Source organism: Narcine bancroftii, chromosome 7 (genome assembly GCF_036971445.1).
Source record: "Narcine bancroftii isolate sNarBan1 chromosome 7, sNarBan1.hap1, whole genome shotgun sequence".
Lineage (NCBI taxonomy): Eukaryota > Metazoa > Chordata > Chondrichthyes > Torpediniformes > Narcinidae > Narcine > Narcine bancroftii.
This window is the reverse complement of record NC_091475.1, coordinates 88546944-88571310: the sequence shown is the minus strand read 5'-3', so window position 1 is coordinate 88571310 and position 24367 is coordinate 88546944. Positions and strand designations below refer to the sequence as shown.

The window sequence follows — 24367 nt, the reverse complement described above, 5'->3', positions numbered from 1 at the left end:
TAGCTCATGAGATGGAAATAGTAGCCAGGAAGGAGCTGGAGAAAAGACTTGGGAAAGCTCAAAGGGGCATGAGAAGATTTAGGCATATAGAAGTAAGGAGAACCTCAAGGTTTTCTATGCATACATGAAGAGTAGAAGGATAATGAGAATGAAGGTGGGGCTGCTAAAGGATATGCCTGGAGAAGTGGAGGAGTTTGAGGAGGTCCTAAATTAATACTTTGCATCAGTATTCACAAGTGAAAAGAACCTTGATCACAATGACATCAACAATGAACAGGCCTAGGGAGATTAAGGAAGTGGAAGAGTTGGATTTTCTTGAAATCATGAAGATTGAGAAGTCCCTGGGGCTGAATGTGATATAACCCAGGCTGTTGTAGGAAAAGCTAGCTATGATCTTTGAATCCTCTTTGGCTGCAGGGGAGGTGGCAGAGAATTGGAGGGGCCGGCGCCGGCGCCGGGGGGGGGGCCGGCGCCGGGGGGGGGGGCCGGCGCCGGGGGGGGGGGGCCGGCGCCGGGGGGGGCCGGCGCCGGGGGGAGGCGCATTTGTCTTTGGATCTTAGAATCTTTGAAGGATTGATTACTTAAGCAGGGTTGATCTGGGGGGGGGGGGCGGTGGTGGATTCTATATTCATTTCTTTACAATTTATTTGTTGATGACTGTGTTTAGGTGGAGGGGTTAGATTAGCATGGGTTTTTCTTTTTGTTTTATTTTCCACTGCTAGAAGATATTGGTCTATTTAAATAATCACTGTATATCTCAATATTGGAATATAAGGTGAAATTCTCGTAAGGTTTTCACTTTTTTGAGGAATTGTATAAGACACTATAATTTGTATATGATCCATATCCTGTATTGCTTTGTATTGTAACTATAATTAATATCTAAACAATATATACATGTATTATTTTTCTTTATCAAATTAATTAATAAAAATATTTTTTAAAAGGATCAGAGGAGGCTTAATAGATGTCTACAGGATTGAGACATTAACAGCCAGTACCTATTTCCTTGGGAAGATCAGCAAACACCAGAGGATATGTGTACAAAGTTAAGGAAGGGAAGTTTTAAGGGAGACATCAGTTATTTTTTTTTAGAGGAGTTGTGGGTGCCTGAAATGGTGGAGGAGGTTGAAACATTGGGGGCATTTAAGAGACTCTAAGACACATGGATGAAAGAAAAATAGAGGGTTATGGGGAAGGGAAGGTTTTGTACATTTTAGGAAGTGATGCATGGGTCAGCACAACATCAGTGGCTGAAGGGTCTGTTCCATGTGCGTCAGAATCCAGAATCACATTGAAACATTTTATTGTTGGAATACATTGTGATGAATGCTCATAATTACAATATGTAAATATATTGTTATCTTCAGATACCAATTAGGCTGAATATTGCAGTGCTAAATGCTATTTGTGGGACAGGAGAGGATAGATGGTAACAATTTCCGTAGCTATTATACCTGCCATGGAGATTCCAATATTCTATTCCATCTCCTATGGTTTTTGTGGCAAAAGCTCAGGACTTTGGGCCTGATCAGTCAGCATACCAAGATGAGGTGGAGTTGCTAATAGACTGGTGAACAGCTGTCAACTTGTATCTGAACACTAAAAAAAAATCAAAATAAATGGTTGTTGACTTCAAGAAGTCCGGAGGGGGGGTGAGGGGGGTGGGGGAGGGAGGAGCCACAATCTGCTGATCTTTGATGGCTCCAGCATTGAGGTAATCAAGAGTGACAAGTTTCTTGGAGTGCACTTGGCAAAGAACTTTGCATGGTCCCTTAACATCAACTCCATGGCCAAGAAAGCCAAGCAGCACTTCTACTTCCTGCAAAGGCTGAGGAAAGTTCATTTCAGACCCTCCAGCCTCACTACATTCTACAGAGGATGCATCAAGAGCATCCTATGCAACTTCATCACTGCCTGGTTTGGAAGATCTACCACCTTGGACTGCAAGACCCTGCAAAGGATAGTGAAATCAATGGAAAAGATCATGGGGGATTTCTTCGTTCCATGAGGAATATTTACAACACTTGATGCAGGCAAAAGGCAATAAACATTGTCAAGGATTCCACACACCCCTCAAGTAAACTGTTCTCCCTTCTGCCATCTGGTAGGAGGTTCTGCAGCACTTGGGTGCTTGTGTACAGATAGGGCAACAGCTTTCCCCATTCCTGAATTCCCAGAACATCTGGGGATAGGGTACTGTGAACTGCTACTGTATAAGTCTTTATTTGTTATTTTAAAGTGTTTAACTTCTATTCTAACTTGTATTTATGTAAATATGCCCTGTGGTCCTGGAGAAACTTATCTTTATCATGCAAACATGACGTGAGCAATGAATAAAGGTGACTTGAGTTGTGATGTATGTAAGTAAATGTTACAAGTCATGTTATCACAGCCCAAAGTAGAGGAATGTTTTGTGTGGGAAGGGAAAAGGTCAGTGGGTTCAAAGAGTAATGAGTCTGGATACAGGCTGAACACAGGAAGGATAGTTATTAAAACACATGTAAGGAGATAACAAACATGTACTTTCAATCACAAAACACAGTATAATTAGTCACATCAGACTTAACACTACTGATACTAGAAACTGTTTACTCGTACAACCCAGTCATATCAGACTTAACACTACCAATATCTGCAACTGTGTACAGACTTGTTAAATTAAATTAGACAAGGAGCTTTCCTTGTCTAACATCAGGAGTGCTCCAATGCTATCTAAAACACTAATATGCAACAGCCCCAACCCCTGGTAGTCCCCACCTTACCAATGACTCCTCTAGCATTGTCCACAATTCATGACCTGGAGTGGAGTAGGGTTCTCCTCAGGAACAAAGAGCAAAAGAGAAAGTGCTACTCCACATGGTGGTCTTTGTAGTATACTAAGCTGGATGATCCAGCCCAGGTAATCACAAAGTGTTTAAAGGGGTCATGGTCAGGTCTGCACTAAAGGGTTGGCAGACTCCAACCTTGATTAGCAGGCAATGCAACTTCTGACTCGGTTCCAGACAGAGGTTATGTGACCCTCCACACCTCCACCAGGTACCAGACAGGTCACATGACAGATGTATCTTGTAACTGTAAAGTTCAATAAATAAGCTATTTATGTCTTTTGATTGGATATCAGGCAAAAAACCCCAGGAAATTTGGTGTACCGATTAAGGGTGAAAGCAAATCTTTTGGCAGGCATTTATTTTCATCTGCCCCGTTCTTCAAGGAGTTCCTACTCAAAGAAGCCCACAGGCCAGATTCGTACTGTATCCTGGGCCACCTAGCACACAGAAGTTGCCTCCTTGCATGTAACCTCATTAACTAAGATTCACAAATCTCAAAATTAATCTGGGAGCCTGATTTCTGATCCTTTTATCCTTTCTCTACTCCATGTCAGCTGCTGTCTAACTGCTCAGGTGAGGTGTGCCTCTTGATGCTAATAGACCTTTGTCTGAATGCTCTGCATTAAATTGTGAAAAGCTTGTGGTCCTATCAAGAATTTTGCAGTTCCTGCTTTAATACTTGGTTCTCAGTGTAAAACACCCCAAGAAGGTTACATTTTTTTCTTTGGCCAAGTTAGTGATTCCAAAGTGGAGTGGAAGAGTCAAATTGGTGTTGTGACTGTTACATCACAGGCCAGCAACAATACAAATTCACCAAGAGACTTTTTTTCTTTTATAAACAATATATTTTAAATACTAGTGATAGGACATCTTAATTAAATTTAGTGTGTGTCAGTCGGGCATATTTTGCTGAGGAATAGCTTTTTGGTTGATGGTTGTCACATTCCCCTTTTCACTTGCACAGGGGAAATGTGTGACTTCCATGATGCTTCCAAAACCCAGGCATCAGTTGAAATGACCATCACCTTGTTCACGATTTGATGCAGCAATTCTCCTGCTTCCTTTACCCAGATACAGGACAATCAAAGTGACCTTTCCTTTGGTAAAGGTGGTTCAATAATTCCCCTGATGGGGAGAATCAGCTGAACTGTCCACTTCACACAGTCAGTCCACCTCTATGTTCATCAGATGGCTGGTTAAATAATGAAAATTCCTGTTTCTTTAAGTGTTCCACTCACATGATTCTCACCACCTGTGTTCCTGGATAAACAACCTTTGTTCTTTCTCCAGAGTATCAACTTTGGGTATAATCTGTTCTTTGTGCCATCCAGTCTCTCCACAACTGTGAATGGGTTGCAGCCTATACTAACCATTAAAGAGACAGTCACACTAAGTGAAATGGGAGCTTGTAATATCATTCACTACAGTAAGATTTTAGCATGTCATAAATAATCCAATATATCTAAGCAAAACAAAAGGCAGATGCAGAACAAAAAAAAACAGGAAAACAAATGCTAAATATGCCAATACTGAGAAAAATAATACATTATTGTTAATAATGATCTTAAATAATATCCTCTGACTAAATCTAATTAGAGGAAAATAGTGAATGTGAAATGACCATCTAGTTTATCAATTCCATTAAGCACAACAAACCATTTAATTGGCTCTCATTGACTCCCTTCAATCCCTTGAAAGCGTTGAAAGGCCACAGACTGAAATTTCTAAAATCAAGCAAGGTTTCTCCTTCAAGCCTGAATTTAATTGAATGAAATACTATGATATCAATTGAATACTGCTGTGTATATTATTCAATCTTTGTTAGTTGCAAGTTAGAGAAATCAGAACACATTAAATTAAGCAAATTTAAAATATAGAAATGACCATTGTAAGTTAAAGTTCAGTGGATTTAATTAAAATCAAATTGTGTTCAATGACTTTTTGAAAAAGAAATTTATCTATTAAAATAGCAGTTAGCTATATCTGATTACCAAAGAATAACTGGTGTAGACTCGAATTTATTGCTCACCATTTGTGTCCTTTTAGTTAAATTTTTATTACACAATTCTATTAATGGCTAGAACTCGTCTCTAATGAAGAGAAATCAAGCTGGTGACCTTCTGCTGACTCTCCCTAATAATGCACCACATGCTTCAATGTCTTTAATAAAAATTCTTCAGATAAAGGATTTGACTATGAAGCAAGATTCAATGGATTGTTTTCCAGCCACTGTGGCAACGTTAGACCAAATCAAGCACTGCTTTTTGAGCTTCACAAGAGGAAATTTTATCAAAATTAACGACAGAAGCAATTTCTGAAACATTCAATGTAATCTGTTTGAAGATGTTTTAATTTTGTGCACAAGAGAAGGGCATATTTTTAAAAACTTAATCAGAGCAACATTGGCAAATAAATTTAATTCAACGTGCTTTGCTTTTCACTGTTTTGGAACTGGAAATAGATTTCCAAGTCATTTTGCATCCCTTTAGAAGATCAGGTCTGATGAAATGTTCATATTATGGATGTACTGGATGATACCATTCCTGAGGCGTTGTTCTCGAGGAAGAATGTGTACCACATTATGCCAGGAGGTTACAGCTGGGCTAACGTAGTACTTCCAATGCATCACTGGACTAGTTGTGTCCATATTTGCAAATCTCTGAATTAAATAATTTTCTTTTGCCAACAATGCACTCCATCTGGGTTCATTTGATTCCACTCTTGTCTCTGAGGTAGAAGCTCCTGGATTCATCCGAATGCAGAGATTTGAATGTAAAAACTTATTTTCTATGTGGGTTGATACCTTGTCTATCCTACCCCTGAGGCACCTTAGATAGTTTTTATTGAGTTAAAGAAACTGAACATATTTGTTGTTCAATGCACCATATGGCATTGTCTGATTCACACTGCCTGTTGAGTAAACGATTAACACCTATTTTCTCTGACAATTTACTTGCACAAAAGAGATCACTTTACTCACTTACTGCAAGATTCCTGCTGAACTTCACCAGGACTGGGTGAAAAAGAACACAATGCTCAAGTTGAAATATCGTATTTGATGTCTGTGATGGGCCCAGAGGACCCCAAACCCCAGCAGCAATACAAATTCACCAAGACAAATAGTTAGTTAAACAAAAGTTACTTTTAATTTTCTTTAAACATAAAAGCAGGATCAAACTTTAACTTATTACTATCAACCCCCTTCTAATTCTAATTCACGTGTATGTAATATGTGTTTAAGTTCAGAAAAGTTCTATGATTCACTGTCAAATCTCACTTCTCACTCCTCCAAGTTTACCGGTATCGGGCAATTCTTAAATGTTAAATTCTGTGCACAGTATATGAATCTTCACCAAGCTTTGGTGCTTGAAAGGTAAATGGTTACAGCTCGGGAAGGTTCTTGTCGATTTTCAGAGATTTGTGGCTTATTGGACACATACAACTGATTCCTTCCGATTATCCACTTGTGTGTCTTGCTGAAGAAACTTGCCCCATCAGGGTTTTCCAGATGATAACCTCTTTCTTTCAGATGATCAGAGATTCTTTTCTGTTAACCCTATCTCAGGCAAAACATTATATAGTCAGCCATCTCTTGTATGGACCTCGAGGGCTTTGAACAAAATGGGGTTTTTCCACAATCTTGTCATGTTCCAATTCCAGTTGCTGCTTCTGAAATGCAGAAATTAATACTCTCGTACGACCCTCTTAAAACAACAAATTGCATTCAGACTGTGGCACTGGACCTAATCTTCAAGTCTGTTCATCTGTTGCTTTCCAAAACAATCCATTACTCCACAGCATGTCCAATTAACACCTAATTGTGAAGTCTCTATAGGCCTCTTTCAAAGTTTTTGCAAAGACACTCAGAGCCTGGACTGTCTGGCTTTAGCAGAGCTCCGGCATTTTAAATGAGATCTGTTTTGAAGTATTTGTATTTATTTCTGACCTACACTAAGAAAAGTCCCACAATTTATCACCTTTAAAACCTTTCTATATATAATATTCTTTGGCTTGGCTTCGCGGACGAAGATTTATGGAGGGGGTAAAAGTCCACGTCAGCTGCAGGCTCGTTTGTGGCTGACAAGTCCGATGCAGGACAGGCAGACACGGTTGCAGCGGCTGCAGGGGAAAATTGGTTGGTTGGGGTTGGGTGTTGGGTTTTTCCTCCTTTGCCTTTTGTCAGTGAGGTGGGCTCTGCGGTCTTCTTCAAAGGAGGTTGCTGCCCGCCAAACTGTGAGGCTCCAAGATGCACGGTTTGAGGCGTTATCAGCCCACTGGCGGTGGTCAATGTGGCAGGCACCAAGAGATTTCTTTAGGCAGTCCTTGTACCTTTTCTTTGGTGCACCTCTGTCACGGTGGCCAGTGGAGAGCTCGCCATATAACACGATCTTGGGAAGGCGATGGTCCTCCATTCTGGAGACGTGACCCATCCAGCGCAGCTGGATCTTCAGCAGCGTGGACTCGATGCTGTCGACCTTTGCCATCTCGAGTACTTCGACGTTAGGGATGAAAGCGCTCCAAAGGATGTTGAGGATGGAGCGGAGACAACGCTGGTGGAAGCGTTCTAGGAGCCGTAGGTGGTGCCGGTAGAGGACCCATGATTCGGAGCCGAACAGGAGTGTGGGTATGACAACGGCTCTGTATACGCTTATCTTTGTGAGGTTTTTCAGTTGGTTGTTTTTCCAGACTCTTTTGTGTAGTCTTCCAAAGGCGCTATTTGCCTTGGCGAGTCTGTTGTCTATCTCATTGTCGGTCCTTGCATCTGATGAAATGGTGCAGCCGAGATAGGTAAACTGGTTGACCGTTTTGAGTTTTGTGTGCCCGATGGAGATGTGGGGGGGCTGGTAGTCATGGTGGGGAGCTGGCTGATGGAGGACCTCAGTTTTCTTCAGGCTGACTTCCAGGCCAAACATTTTGGCAGTTTCCGCAAAGCAGGACGTCAAGCGCTGAAGAGCTGGCTCTGAATGGGCAACTAAAGCGGCATCATCTGCAAAGAGTAGTTCATGGACAAGTTTCTCTTGTGTCTTGGTGTGAGCTTGCAGGCGCCTCAGATTGAAGAGACTGCCATCCGTGCGGTACCAGATGTAAACAGCGTCTTCATTGTTGGGGTCTTTCATGGCTTGTTAGAAAAACAAAGGCGAGAAATCAGACTGCTCAAACTACAGGGGAATCACGTTGCTCTCCATTGCAGGCAAAATCTTCGCTAGGATTCTACTAAATAGAATAATACCTAGTGTCGCTGAGAATATTCTCCCAGAATCACAGTGCGGCTTTCGCGCAAACAGAGGAACTACTGACATGATCTTTGCCCTCAGACAGCTCCAAGAAAAGTGCAGAGAACAAAACAAAGGACTCTACATCACCTTTGTTGACTTCACCAAAGCCTTCGACACCGTGAGCAGGAAAGGGCTTTGGCAAATACTAGAGCGCATCGGATGTCCCCCAAAGTTCCTCTACATGGTTATCCAACTGCACGAAAACCAACAAGGTCGGGTCAGATACAGCAATGAGCTCTCTGAACCCTTCTCCATTAACAATGGCGTGAAGCAAGGCTGTGTTCTTGCACCAACCCTCTTTTCAATCTTCTTCAGCATGATGCTGAACCAAGCCATATATAATATAAAATATAACCTTATCCATCACAAAACTGATTCAACATATAAATTAAAGTGGGGGTGGGATAACAGTATATTAGCATGAAATTTTATTCGAAAAAACATAAAATCCTTCAAAATCCCTCTCACTATCATCATCTGAAGCAAAGATTGTGGCAAACCATCCATTATCTCACTGTTTAAACAGTCATCATTTGGGTCCCAGCCTGTATCTGAGAGGTGGCTTCAGCTTCGTCGTCCGTGCCCAATAAATAATCTTCCATATCATCTATTGCACAAGAGATACCATGCTTTTAAAGCAATTTTATTACAGTCTTTACTTTAACTTTGCCCCATACCTTGAGCATGAAGTTACACAGCACATCAAGTGATGCAGAATGCATTGCCCTGCCTTTTGTAAATGACTTTTCTGCTCAACATTCATGTAGTTCATTCCTCGCGCACGTGGTCTTTGAATGGCTTGTTCAAGCAGACATCGAGAGGTGGCAATAGAGACATCAAAATGCCTGGGATAACTACCATGTAAGTATTATGTAGCGCTAATCTGCTTTTGGCGTTCTCAATTAAGTGGTTTCGAAACATATCCCAGACCAGCAAACTCTGTTCCTTGTCTAAATTGCCTGGCCACCTGTTCGGCACATTGTCTATCCATAGTCTTACACCTTTTTTCATGAAAATGTACAAAAATGCCTGCTGGGAATGTTTTTTAGCTTTACATTTGTGCTTGAAAGTTTCCATGGGTCATAAATTCGTCCCGTCAGCTATGCACAATAACAGCACGATAAACCTGGTCCTTTCGTGGCCTGTACTTCTGGTTTGCACATTTTTCACTCCTTTACAGTCCACTGTTCTATTGCTTATTATCTCGATATTCATGGAGGTTCTGTCCAAGTTTCCAATATTTGCCAATGCGAACTGATGTTTCTGCTTGTTACCTATTGATAGTTTGAGCAATTTTTTTTTTCTCTTCATGAAATGGTTTCACCAGCCGACTGTAGCCTCAAAATCATCACTGAGCTCTGGGTGTGACTTTGCCCACTTCAGTGCAAATGTTCTTATTTTATTTCATGTGACTAGGTAGCATTCTTGCCTCTGTTCACATACCTATTCTGCAATGTGATTTTCCAACTCTGTCCACTGAGTGATTCCTCTTCTCATAGAACATTGCTTTATTGGTATGTTTCCTAAAGTTTTTCTTTCTCCAATCTCTTACCAACTTCTCATGTATATCAAATTTTCTTGCTGCAGTGCAGCATTGCTGGATTTCTTGGTCAATTCTATTACTTATAACTTTTAACTCGCTTCATACTTTTGTCATTTGGCTGGAGCCTCCATGATAACCAACACTCAACAGCTCAGTCATCCTGACTTTTGGGGGTCGACTTGTATGCGCCATATATAATAAAACCATTAAAATGAGGTTGAAAATGGGGACATGAAGGTGACATTTTGGGCACAGTAGTGGAGGCTTTCATCCGCAAGATGGCAACTGATGGAAAGCACTCAAGCTACAAACTATTGTGTACAAACTAAAAATCATAACCTATGCTAAGGAGCACGGTAATTGAGTGGCAGCTAAAGTTTTTGGAGAACCGCCTAAAACAAAAATCATACGTGAATGGAGAAAGCAAGGAAAGATGTCTAGAGGCTGCCAAAAGGGTAAACGTAGCCTTTGTTGTTCAGCCCCACGTTAGCTACAACTTGAGGAGGTGTTTAAAATAACTGGGTGCTAAATGAAAGAGAAGGAGGGAAATGCATTTCTACCAAGTTGATAACACAAGGCCATGAGCTTAGGACAGGAACCAAAGTATAAAGATTTTACTGGAACAGAAGAATGGTGTTACTGATTCGTGAAATGGCATGATTTATCAATGCGTACAAAAACACTAATTGCACAGAAAATATCAGCAGATTATGAAGACAAAATATTAGAGTTTCATAAGTTTGTAATATATACACAAAAAAGAACTTGCTTTGAACTGAGCCAAATAGGGAAGTGGATGAACATTCAGTGTACCATCCAACAAAAATGTGAATGTTAAAGGAACTAAAACTGTCATAGTAAAAACTACTAGTTGTGAAAAGATACACGATAGTCCTGGCCTGTTGTGCACATAACTGTCACCATTTCTAATATTTAAAAGACTCACCCCAAAGAAAAAAAAAATTACCATGCAGTGTGTTTGTTGATGTTCATCCAAAAGGCTGGATGAATGAAGCCATAATCAAATTATGGTTGCAGAAAAAAATGGCAAAGGCATCATGGTCGACTCTGATTAAAAAAAATTCCTGCACCTGGACTTGGATCAGTTCAAAGCACACAGAACTGAAGATTTTTTTTTAAGTAATTATGCCAACTGCAAAACTCCATGGCTGTTATTTCTGGTGGTCTGACAAGCCAATTTCAGCCTTTGGATGTGTGTACAAACAAGCAATTTAAAAATGGCCTGAGGGTACACTGGAACGTGCACTAACACGAGCAGAAGAGTGAAATGTCCCACCACGACAGAGTTGTGTCAGTGGGTGAAGACTTCTTGGCACACTGTAAGAGCTAGAATTATTGTTAAAGCTTTTAAGAAGTGTAGAATTAGCAATGCCCTTGATGGCTTTGAGGAAGATGCATTATTTGAAGACAGGGACACCAGCAGGAGTGATTCAGCGTTTTTGGGCTTTGACAGTCAGGATGCTGATGAATGTTCAGGCAGCCCAGACGGTTCAGGCAGCCCAGACGGTTCAGGCAGCCCAGACGGTTCAGGCAGCCCAGACGGTTCAGGCAGCCCAGACGGTTCAGGCAGCCCAGACGGTTCAGGCAGCCCAGATGATTAAAATTTTTGTTACAGAGCATTGTTGTTTTGTTGTGCTTTTGTCTTAAAGACTTTCTATTGTTAATTACTGAAGTGTCATTATTAAAATGCGTCTTCATTGTTGGGGTCTTTCATGGCTTGGTTCAGCATCATGCTGAAGAAGATTGAAAAGAGGGTTGGTGCGAGAACACAGCCTTGCTTCACGCCATTGTTAATGGAGAAGGGTTCAGAGAGCTCATTGCTGTATCTGACCGGACCTTGTTGGTTTTCGTGCAGTTGGATAATCATGTTGAGGAACTTTGGGGGACATCCGATGCGCTCTAATATTTGCCAAAGCCCTTTCCTGCTCACGGTGTCGAAGGCTTTGGTGAGGTCAACAAAGGTGATGTAGAGTCCTTTGTTTTGTTCTCTGCACTTTTCTTGGAGCTGTCTGAGGGCAAAGACCATGTCAGTAGTTCCTCTGTTTGTGCGAAAGCCGCACTGTGATTCTGGGAGAATATTCTCGGCGACACTAGGTATTATTCTATTTAGTAGAATCCTAGCGAAGATTTTGCCTGCAATGGAGAGCAACGTGATTCCCCTGTAGTTTGAGCAGTCTGATTTCTCGCCTTTGTTTTTGTACAGGGTGATGATGGTGGCATCACGAAGATCCTGAGGCAGTTTTCCTTGGTCCCAACAAAGCTTGAAAAACTCATGCAGTTTGGCATGCAGAGTTTTGCCGCCAGCCTTCCAGACCTCTGGGGGGATTCCATCCATACCTGCTGCTTTGCCACTTTTCAGTTGTTCGATTGCCTTATATGTCTCATCCAGGGTGAGAACCTCATCCAGCTCTAGCCTTAGGGGCTGTTGAGGGAGCTGGAGCAGGGCGGAATCTTGGACTGAGCGGTTGGCACTGAAAAGAGATTGGAAGTGTTCTGACCATCGGTTGAGGATGGAGTTCTTGTCGCTGAGGAGGACTTCGCCGTCTGAGCTGCGCAGCGGGCTTTGGACTTGGGGTGAGGGGCCGTACACAGCCTTTAGAGCCTTGTAGAAACCCCTGAAGTCGCCAATGTCCGCGCTGAGCTGGGTTCGTTTGGCGAGGCTAGTCCACCACTCATTTTGGATCTCCTGGAGTTTGCGCTGAAGATGGCTGCATGCGCGACGGAAGGCTTGTTTCTTCTCTGGACAAGACGGCTTTGTAAGGTGAGCCTGGTGGGCAGCTCGCTTCTTTGCCAGCAGCTCCTGGATTTCCTGGCTGTTTTCGTCAAACCAGTCCTTGTTTTTCCTGGAGGAGAAGCCCAGTACCTCTTCAGTGGATTGTAGTATGGTAGTCTTCAACTGATCCCAGAGGGTTTTCTTCAATCTCTTCAATCTGAGGCGCCTGCAAGCTCACACCAAGACACAAGAGAAACTTGTCCGTGAACTACTCTTTGCAGACGATGCCGCTTTAGTTGCCCATTCAGAGCCAGCTCTTCAGCGCTTGACGTCCTGCTTTGCGGAAACTGCCAAAATGTTTGGCCTGGAAGTCAGCCTGAAGAAAACTGAGGTCCTCCATCAGCCAGCTCCCCACCATGACTACCAGCCCCCCCACATCTCCATCGGGCACACAAAACTCAAAACGGTCAACCAGTTTACCTATCTCGGCTGCACCATTTCATCAGATGCAAGGATCGACAATGAGATAGACAACAGACTCGCCAAGGCAAATAGCGCCTTTGGAAGACTACACAAAAGAGTCTGGAAAAACAACCAACTGAAAAACCTCACGAAGATAAGCGTATACAGAGCCGTTGACATACACACACTCCTGTTCGGCTCCGAATCATGGGTCCTCTACCGGCACCACCTACGGCTCCTAGAACGCTTCCACCAGCGTTGTCTCCGCTCCATCCTCAACATCCATTGGAGTGCTTTCATCCCTAACGTCGAAGTACTCGAGATGGCAGAGGTCGACAGCATCAAGTCCACGCTGCTGAAGATCCAGCTGCGCTGGATGGGTCACGTCTCCAGAATGGAGGACCATCGCCTTCCCAAGATCGTGTTATATGGCGAGCTCTCCACTGGCCACCGTGACAGAGGTGCACCAAAGAAAAGGTACAAGGACTGCCTAAAGAAATCTCTTGGTGCCTGCCACATTGACCACCGCCAGTGGGCTGATAACGCCTCAAACCGTGCATCTTGGCGCCTCACAGTTTGGCGGGCAGCAACCTCCTTTGAAGTAGACCGCAGAGCCCACCTCACTGACAAAAGGCAAAGGAGGAAAAACCCAACACCCAACCCCAACCAACCAATTTTCCCCTGCAACCGCTGCAACCGTGTCTGCCTGTCCCGCATCGGACTTGTCAGCCACAAACGAGCCTGCAGCTGACGTGGACTTTTTACCCCCTCCATAAATCTTCGTCCGCGAAGCCAAGCCAAAGAAAGAAGAAGATTATTAAAATGAGTGTTACTGATGTCCTTGATGCATGTTCTGTCCAGGTTTTACCTCAAATACACTGAAATTAATTTTGCCTAAAATTTCATGCAAAAATGCGGAGTGGGTGGTTCTTGTATGCTGTCAAATATGGCAATACCTAGAAAATGCAAGGTATTGCAAGCTAAAGGCAGGAATGAGAAAATATTTTTGTTATAGCATCTATCATTACTTTAGGGTTTTCCAAAGTGAGTAGCCGCCAGTGCTGTTCTTTTACCGTATTTTCAATGTTGGAGCATTTGAAATGTGGAAGCCAATTTGCCTACAGCTTGCTTCCATAAGGTAAAACTTACCTGATGAACGATTGAGTGTTAACTATTAGCAGGATAATAGAAGAAAACACCTGATCTTTTCTAAATATAATTTACCTCCACGTTAGAGAGTGGGGAGAGCTTCAGTTTAATGTCAATTTAATGAGGAAGATGGTGTTAGTCTGCAGTTGGGAATCTAACAGTGGCACTCAGTCTTGCTGTAACTCATCTGAATTAATGCAACAGAATAGACCTAGGATGCATAAGAGAGGTTTCTGCTAGCCTACTCACCATTCTCCCTCCCTTCCCTTTTCCTTTGTCTTCTTTCCTCTAGCTCTCCACCTCCTTCCCTCTCTATTCACAGAGCTATCTCTATTCACAGAGCTATCTCTCCTCCCCCTGCTTACCAGTGTGCCCTTCATCATCCACCTATTACCTCTTGCCTTTGTGACCATGCTCCTCCCCTTAAACCTCCCCTCTACCATTTTGTTTGGGTGCCTACTGACATTTTTCCATACCTTGATGAAGGACTCAAGCCTGAAATGTTGACTATATATCTTTATCTTGCTGTTTGACCTGCTGAGTTTCTCAATTTACAGTGACCTTCTGACACACCATTTCTATTCATTGTGATAATTTGTTGTCCACATCCTGGCTATTTTTTTTTAGGTTTTTTTTAAACTGCCAATGGTGGCTTTTTTTCTTAATCACTGCTATTTATTAACTTAATGATTCTATAGCTTCTGACCCTACGTCACCTCCTTGTAATGATTTAATGTTGTTCCTTAACAACAGAGCCACAGCATCTCTTTTATCTGCCCATCCTTTCGATACACTGTGTATCCTTAAATATGAAGCTCCCAATGATATCCATCCTTTGGCCAGAGCATCATATCTCCCAATATGTAGCTCTATTACAAGGTCAAACACTTAATTTCTTATGCTGGATGCTTTTAAGTACGAAACATTTAGCCCTTTATTTGTTACTTTGACTTTGTGTCCCTATTACATTGCAGCTCATCCCATTGGCTCCAATTTTGCCTGACCTACCTGTCCTTCCACATCACAACTATCCCGACTTGAGCACAAACCTCCTCTTCTTCTGCCTCTTCCATTTGATTCCTACCCTCTGTGAATGTAGTTTAACTCCCACCGACCCACTCCCCAACAGGATTTGAAAACCTCCCTACCAGGAGATTATTTCCATTAGAGTTCAAGTGCAACCTGATTTTTTTTAAACATCAAAAATTATTGCCAATCCTCCTTTTTCTAGTTGGGTGTAATTGTGTTCACTTATGGTTAATGTTTGTGAAGCATACACTACTGGTTGCTCACCTTTTTCTGTGATTTGGGATAGTATCACTCCTAGTCCCACTAGTGAAGCATCCATGGCTGGTGTAACTTCTTTACTAGGGTCATAGTGGATCAGCACCTTATTTGTTGATGTTAGTAGTTCCTTTAATTGATCAACTGTGTTCTTAGTTCCTGTGTTCCAATACCATGCTTGATCTTTCTTGAGTTATTAGTTCAGCGAGTTGCATAGTGTGGACATATTAGGATAGGGATTAACAAGTCCTAAGAAGGATTGTAATTCAGACTTGTTGGTTGTGTATGGGCCCTTGTGAACAGCTTCTATTCCTGCTGGATTCATTCATACCCCCTCGTTGTCAATTGTAAACCCAAGGTATGTTACTGAGGGCGGGGGGGGGCATGAAGACACATTTGTCCTTTCATAATCATATATTGTAGTCTGGTTAAAACCTTTTCAAGGTTTTGCAAGAGTTCACTGTTGTTTTGGCCCGTGATGATGATATCATCGAGGAAACACCCAACTGAAAGTCCATGTAGTAATTTGTCCATTGTTGCTTGAAAAAATTGCAGGTGCTGCGGAAATTCCATATGGCCTGCGTGTAGGTGAATAGTCCCAGATAGGTATTGATTGTTACATATTCCCTTGATTTTTTTTTGTCCAATTCTATCTGTTGAAATGCTTGTATTCTATCTGTTGATATGCTTGTGACAAATCTATTTTTGTGAATTTTTGTCCTCCATTTAGTGGTTGGAACAGTTCTTCTGCCTTGGGCATGGAGTGTTCGGGTATTTTGAGTGATGGATTGATGGTGACTTTGTAATCGCCACAAATTTGAATCTAACCATTTGCTTTTTGTACTGTGACAGAATATTTAGAGGTGATTTGGGAGGAATTGTTAGAGCAGCTTGCATACACACAATTTTAAACACAGAATATATTCAGGACTTTTGCAGAATGCTTTTTTCAGGAGGCAACAAAGAATCGATAGCAGCTTGTCTGGGAGAACCTGTGATCTTGGCAGGCAGAGGAGAATAGTTTTGCTCTCTGAGAAGGAGGGAGTGAAACAGAGAGGAGAGACACAGAAAGCAGTTCCAGAAGGACAAAGCTGGTAAACTTTGGAAGGCTGCCTGGTCAAAGGAGAAGGCTAGAGATCTGAAAGGTGACCTGAAAGAAAGAGGATCATCTGGAAAACCCTGAAAGGGGCAAGTTTCGTCAGCAAGACTGAGAAGGAATCTTTTGTGGATATCCTGGAAAAGGAATCTCTCTCTGAAAACCAGCAAGAACCTTCCTGAGTGGTAACCATCTGTCTGTTAAGAACCAAAGACTGGTGAACTTAAATGCTAACTTCTGTGCACAGTACAAAAATTGCCAAATTGCCTGCAACCAGTGAGATTGGATTGTGATCTAAAGAACTTTTCTAATCTCAAATATACATTACACGCACCTGCGCTTAGTATTAGAGGGGATATTAATTAGTTAGGTAGGTTAAATAATAAGTTAAAGTTCAATTCTGTTTTCTTGTTCAAATATAATTAAAAACTACTTTTGTTTAAGTAACCCTGTGTTGTGCATATCTATTGCTGCTGGATTTTGGGGTCCTCTGGACTCCATAACAGTACGGGTATGATGGGTGCTGCTCAATCGCTGTATTGATTCTAATATCCCTTCATTTTTTAGTCTATTTAATTCAGCCTCAATTTTCCCTTTCCTAGTAAATGGGATTGTTCTTGCCTTGAAGAATTTTGGTTCTACATCTTTTATTTGCAGTTTGGCTTGAACACCTTTGATTTTCCCCAATTTTTGTTGGAAAATCACTGCATGGTTGTTGAGGATTTGGTCAAGTTTTGGCTGTGAGGTGTCGGTGTTGTTTACATTAGTCTTTGGCTTGGCTTCGCGGACGAAGATTTATGGAGGGGTAATGTCCAGGTCAGCTGCAGGCTCGTTTGTGGCTGACAAGTCCGATGCGGGACAGGCAGACACGGTTGCAGCGGTTGCAAGGGAAAATTGGTTGGTTGGGGTTGGGTGTTGGATTTTTCCTCCTTTGTCTTTTGTCAGTGAGGTGGGCTCTGCGGTCTTCTTCAAAGGAGGTTGCTGCCCGCCGAACTGTGAGGCGCCAAGATGCACGGTTTGAGGCGATATCAGCCCACTGGCGGTGGTCAATGTGGCAGGCACCAAAAGATTTCTTTAGGCAGTCCTTGTACCTCTTCTTTGGTGCACCTCTGTCACGGTGGCCAGTAGAGAGCTCGCCATATAACACGATTTTGGGAAGGCGATTACATTAGTATTGAACCGATTTCCAGCCAATCTAGGTGAATGTGTTGTAGCCAGTTTCTTCTGAAAAGTGCTGGCCTCTGGGTATCTACAATGTAGAGAGAGAATGTTTTTGGTTGCTGTTGTTTGTATTGTACTTGGATTGTACATTTTCCAAACACTTTGATTCAGTTAGTTATTTCAGTTGTTTTTACCAGGAGGCATGGTAGCAAGCGTTCCTTTATATGTAATGGCATTAGGGGCACCTCTGCCCCTGTGTTTAACTCCATATTTGGGGTGGGGGGGGGTTCCTGTTTACTTTTAGCAGTATAAAGATTGCTGTGTTTCCTCCATTTATTCCTTGGATGTGTAATATCTCAGAGCTGAAATTTCAGGAGCTTGAAGGTCAGCTGTTAGACTGTTATTGTTATCGTTGCTAGGTTGCCCCTCTCTCTCTCTCTGCAATTGTTTTGACTTTAGTTGCCTGTTTATTTGCAGGCTACCTGTGCATTAGAAGCAGACATTTAGCTTTGATATGTGCTTCTGTTTTGCATTGGTTGCATTTAGAATTTTTGAAAAAACTTATTTTCTGGTTAGTGTTTGTATTTCCCACAACGGAAGCATTGTTGGTGGGAAGACCTCCCAACCAGAAGGTCTGGTTGACCCATATCCAAATTTTTATCTGCTATTTCAGAGCTGTATGCAATCTGTAATGTAATGTCTTCATTCATTGCTAATATTTTTTCCCTTGCTTTGCGATTTGCCAGCCCCATCACTAATCTGTCTTACAGTGCTTGATTTAAAAACTGCTCGAAATGACAGTGCTCCACCAGTTTGCACAACGACGCCAGCTTTCACTTGGTGTTTCTCCTGGTCTTTGTCTCCTTTCATAGAATCGTTGCCTTTCTGCCATAACTGGTCGTTTGGGGCCTAAATAGTTCCTTAGAGCTGTGCATAATTCATTGAATGTCTTCATCCCTGGATCCTCCGGGGAAGGCAAGGTCTTAAGGAGATCTAATGTTTTGCTGCCCATTATACTGAGGAAGAGGGCACGTTTGTGGTTTACTGGACCTTCCACAATATTGTGGGATACACAGTAGTAGTAAAACCATTCTATGAAGTTATCCCAACTTTCTTCTGCTTTGTTGAATTCCCCAAACTTTCCATCTGCCATCTTGGCATGCTTTTGTCTTGATCTTTTGGCAGGAATTTGTTAGGGTTGTTAGGTAGTCATTTTCTACCTTCTGTTGTTTTCCTTCTCCTGGATGGTGCATGGAGTATGTGTAGCGTTCGTTTCATTCCTCGTCACCACTGTTGCGCATGCACTCATGCAATTAAGACTCGGAGTCATGATGCTTTCTCAACCTTTACTTTTATTAGACTAACATAGCTACTGACACGTGGGGTTATATAACCCTACACATACTCTATGCACCAACCAGGAGAAGGAAAACAACAGAAGGTATAAAATGACTACCTAACAAATTCCTGCCAAAAGATCAAGACAATTTAGGAATTCTGGTTCATAACTCCCTGAAAGTGAGTCACAAGTGATAAGGTGGTGAAGAAAGCTTTTGGTATTTTGGCCTTCGTATTTCAGAGTATTGAGTACAGGATGTCATATTAAAGTTGTATAAGGCATTTGTAAGGCTAACTTTGGAATATTGTGTGTAGTTTTGGTTTCCAAATTATAGGAAGGATATCAACAAAATGAAGAGAGTAGAGAGGAGATTTACAAGAATGTAACCTGGGTTTCAGGGGTTGAGTTACAAGGAAAGGTTAAACAGGCTTGGACTTTATTCTCTTGAACATAAAAGATTGATTGGTGATTTGATAGAGGTATTTAAAATTGAGGGGGATAGATTCAAACAAGAGGATATAAATTGAAATTGAAGGGGAGGGGGAGCTATAAAGGAAGCATGAGGAGGTATTTCTTCATCCAGAGGCTGGTGGGAGTGAGGAATGAGCTTCTGGCCAAAGTGATGTAGGATTGATTTTAATATTTAAGGAAAATTTGGATAGGTATATGGACAAGAGGGGTATGGTAGGTTATGGGGTGGGTATGGTCATTCGGACTAGGTGAGAGCAGTTATTTAGCATGGACTCGAAGGGCTGAACTGGCCTGATTCTGTGCTGTAATTGTTGCATGTTTATAAACCATATATGGTATTTTATTGTTATATGGAAAGGGGCTTTACTGGCTTTCAGAGCTTTGTTCGTGATTTTTGATTGCATTATGCTGCTTGTATTCCTGCCTACTTACTAACTGTTGAAACCATATGGATGTAGGGGGATGGCACACTGCATTCAACTAGAGTAAGCCTGTGGTGCACTGTTAGCCAGAATTAGACACACACAAAGATAAAGACTGTACAACAGGCTTTAATCCACAAAAACTTGCACAGAGCTGGGCTGGCTGTGGCTGCAGCAACTCTGAGTGAGGCCTCGGGAGGCCGGCCGGCGCAGGCTTGTATCCCGGAGGGTGACTGACATCCGACCGGGTGGGGCTTGATCCATTCAGGCCGACTGATTGACAGCCGGCCAGGTGTTGCCCTGTCCCCTTACACACCTGCAGGTACAGAGGATGCCCCCTGCAGTAGGCCGGTGGTGTACCACCACAAAGTCTGAATGCTGATTAAAGTTTGCAAGCACAGGTGGTGATGAAACCAAACTCCCTCCTGTTGACTCTATCTTTACCTGAGAAAATCAGCTAACACTAAAGACACATCCTGTCCCCAGTTCCACTTGTTTCTCTGACCATCCTTCGGGCAGAATATACACGTGCATGAAAATGTACACTTCCAGATTCTAGGTTAGTTTCATTAGCGCTGTCATCAGACTCATGAATAAACTTCTCAATCGACACCCAACACCCACATTTTTTTATTGCCCTTTTCTCTTTAACAGTGTCCTATTTGTCTTATTGTAGCACTATCCCTTGAACTTTTATTTTCATTATTACGCCACCCTCTTGTACTATTTCTATGTCTGACTTGTCTGGATCTCGGATACAAGATTCAATTCCATTTACATCAATTCTGTAAAATTGGTCCATTCATTTATTTTTCGCATCAGCTTGCTTGCTGAATACTGTAATCATTTTTATAGAGTATCCTACCTAATGATTAGTAGAATTGGATGACTGTAATTTGAAGGTCTACATTATAGTTTGGTTCACTGATGAAAATAAAGGCTTCCTGAAATTAAGATAATAAAGATTTATTGATGAAGTCAACAGAGGCATGCATCAGGATTTTTAAAACTACATTTTTTTAAAATTTAGACCTACAGCATAGTCAGAGGGCCCTTCTAGCCCACAAACCCATGCTGTCCAAATACCCCAATTAACCTACAACCCCCGTATGTTTTGAAAGGTGGGAGGAAACTGGAGCACTTGGTCGAAACCCAGGCAAACAAGGGGAGAACGTGCAAACTCTTCACAGATAGCGACCGATTCGAACCAGGGTCATTTGTGCTGTCATAGCATTGCACTAACCATTCTGCTAACCACCCACACCATGATGAGTTAATTTTGCCATTGACATGAATGTTGCAACTGGCAATAGCTTGACTTGTGAAATCAGATGACATTGAAGGCATCACTACACAAAAAGAAATGACGAGGGGGAAAATTAAAGGAGAAAACCAAATGGAAGGTCTATATTCGAAATGATGGAAGATAAACTGAAGGATAAAAGATGTAAAGGAGTTAAGGATGTGAATGTCAGGGAGGGCCTTGATAAAATAGTTGTTACAAAGGAAGTGGTGATGGAAAAACTAATGGGACTAAAGCCAGACAAATCGCCTGGTCCTGATGATATGCATCCAACGGTTCTGAAGGAAGTGGCAGAAGTTATAGTTGATGCACTGGTAGTCGTATACCAAAATTCATTGGATTCTGGGCAGGTCCCAGCAGACTGGAAGACAGCAAATGTCACGCCACTTTTTAAGAAGGGATGTTGGATGAAGACTGGAAATTATCGTCCAATTAGCTTGACATCTGTAGTTGGAAAAATGCTTGTAGCCATCATTAAAGATGAAATAGTGAAACTTTTGGAACGTAAGGGTTCAATCAGGCAGACGCAGCATGGTTTTAGAAAGGGAAGATCTTGTTTGACAAACTTGTTAGGATTCTTTGAGGATATAATGGGTGCGGTGGATAGAGGGGAACAGGTTGATGTTGTGTATTTGGATTTCCAGAAAGCGTTTAATAAGGTGCCTCACAAGAGACTTATCAGTAAGTTACAGGGAAGTGGAGTCTGGGGAAGTATATTGGCACGGATCAAAAATTAGTTGTCTGACAGGAGGCAGAGAGTCGGGATAATTGGGAGTTTTTCAGGTTGGCAGAGAGTGGTAAGTGGGGTGCCGCAGGGGTCGGTGCTAGGCCGACAACTGTTCATCATTTACATTGATGACTTGGAGGAGGGGACAAAATATGGTGTAGCCAAGTTTGCGGATGACACCAAATTGAGTGGAAGAGCAAATTGTAATGAGGATGTGGAGAGTCTGCAGAGGGATATAGTTAAGCTGGATGAGTGGGCAAAGGTCTGGCAGATGGAGTACAATGTTAGTAAGTGTGAGGTTATCCACTTTGGCAAGAAAAATAAAAGAGCTGAATATTATTTAAAGGGTGAAAAACTACAGCATGCTGTTGTTCAGAGGGACTTGGGAGTGCTTGTGCATGAATCACAAAAAGTTAGGTTGCAGGTGCAGCAGGTTATTAAGAAGGCAAATGGAATGTTGGCCTTCATCGCTAGAGGAATTGAATTCAGGAGTAGGGAGGTAATGTTGCAACTGTATAATGTACTGGTGAAACCGCACTTGGAGTACTATGTCCAGTTCTGGTCTCCATATTTGAGGAAGGATATACTGGCTTTGGAGACAGTCCAGAGGAGGTTTACTAGATTGATCCCTGGGATGAAGGGGTTGATATGATGAAAGATTAAATCGTCTAGGATTGTATTCGCTCAAGTTCAGAAGAATGAGAGGAGATCTTATAGAAACATATAGGGTTATGAAGGGTATGGATAGGATTGAGCTGGCCGGGGAAACTAAAACGAGAGGACACAGTCTCAAGATTCGGGGGAGTAGATTTAGGACAGAGATGAGGAAAAATAGTTTTTCCCAGAGAGTAGTGAATGTTTGGAATTCTCTATCCAGGGAAGTGGTTGAGGCTGCTTCATTAGACATATTTAAAATTCGGTTAGGTAAATTTTTAAATGATAGAGGAATTAGGGGATATGGAGAGAAGGCAGGTAGGTGGAGTTAGGTCATAAATTAGATCAACCATGATCTTGTTGAATGGCCGAGCAGGCTCGATGGGCCATTTTTGGCCTACTCCTGTTCCTACTTCCTATGTTCCTATGTAAGGAAGGTATTGAACACTGACAAGCTTCTTTTTCCATTGAGCTTGATTTAAATCTTCTCAATTTTTATTTGGGCAGGAATTTTAAATATTAATTTTCTCTCCTTGCATCTTATTGGATCCTCGTCATTTCTTTTTGTGCAGTGATGCCTTCAATGTCATCTGATTCCACAAGTCAAGCTATTGCCAGTTGCAACATTCATGTCAATGGCAAAATTAACTCATCATGGTGTGGTGTGGTTAGCAGAATGGTTAGTGCAATGCTATGACAGCATTTTAAATTTATTTTCATGAGAGTTTCTTGATTTCCAATGATAATGTTGTTGCTCACCTTTAGAACATACTGCCTGACCACTGAATGTTTTCCATTTGATATCTTCATGTATTATTTTGAGAAAGTAGAATGTCGAGTTGATTTTATAAATTACAAAAAAAAAAAGAAAAAGCTGGATACATTGAGTGAGTTGAGCAGAGACCTAGGTTTGAATATGGCACTGTCTGTAAGGAGTTTGTATGTTCTCCCCGTGTCTTCATGGGTTTCTTCTGTGTGCTCCCGTTTCCTCCATTTCAAAAAAAATAATGTTAGAGTATTGTTACATGGGTGTATTTGGGCACCACTGGCTTTTAACTGCGTTAAAATCTTGAAATTAATATTAAAAATAACATTTCAGGTCAATGACTTCTGTTTCCTCTATTTCTCTCTTCTGTTCAATCTACTGTTTCCCTCTCCACAGATGCTGAATGATTCTCGCACTTCCAGTTTTCACTTTGAGTTCTCAGCATCAGTAATGTTTTGTTTGATGTATAACCAGTGACTTGTGGCTCATTGGAGCTCATCTGTTTAGAGAAGTGGTTCTCAACCTTTTTCTTTCCATTCACATACCACGTTAAGTGTTCCCAATGTCATAGGTGATCTGTGATTAGTAAGGGATTGCTTAAGATGGTATATGGGTGGAAAGAAAAGTTTGAAAACCACTGTTTTAATCGTACCTAATTGACTTGTTATGTGCACGGTTTCATAACTCCAAAGGAAATGGGCCAGAGACAATTTTTCTCAAGCAAAATATTTCAGTGGTTCTCAACCTTCCCACTCACATACCACTTTATTAATCACAGAGCACCTTTGACAGGAATTGCTTAAAGTGTTATGTAAGTGGAAAGAAAAAGAATGAGAACCACTGGTGTAGAGGTTCAAGAGACTGAATTAGTGAAGATATGGCCCTCAAGAACTGGAAGATGTGATTTAAATCTATGAACACAAGAGAATTGTTTGTACAAAAGTGTCAAAATATGATCAAGCAAGACTTTTTCAGCTCCATGTGGATATAAAGACAGGGAAAGCAACAGGAATGCTGATATTAATATATTAACTATTTATGCAATCATTTGCATTTTGTGTACAGATTTAATTGTCCTCGTATTTCATATTGATATGCATGTCAAACTATCCTGGTTTTGTGTATGAGAAAGAAAGAAGCCACTTATAT

At 41.8% G+C, this 24367-nt stretch overlaps 1 long non-coding RNA gene across 3 annotated transcripts in view; it reads left to right on the top strand.

The window, feature by feature from the left end:
* The window catches only part of LOC138739107 (uncharacterized), a 90298-nt gene that overhangs the window by 7644 nt on the left and 58287 nt on the right, over positions 1-24367 (top strand). Inside the window, exon 2 of one of the 3 annotated variants that reach the window (XR_011342006.1) lies at positions 23025-23131. The exons of 1 other annotated variant lie outside the window; for it this stretch is intronic. This is a non-coding gene — a long non-coding RNA (uncharacterized lncRNA). Of the gene's footprint in view, positions 1-8874; positions 8969-23024; positions 23132-24367 lie in introns of all 3 variants that reach the window. One more of the 3 variants, XR_011342005.1, reaches the window with a different exon arrangement.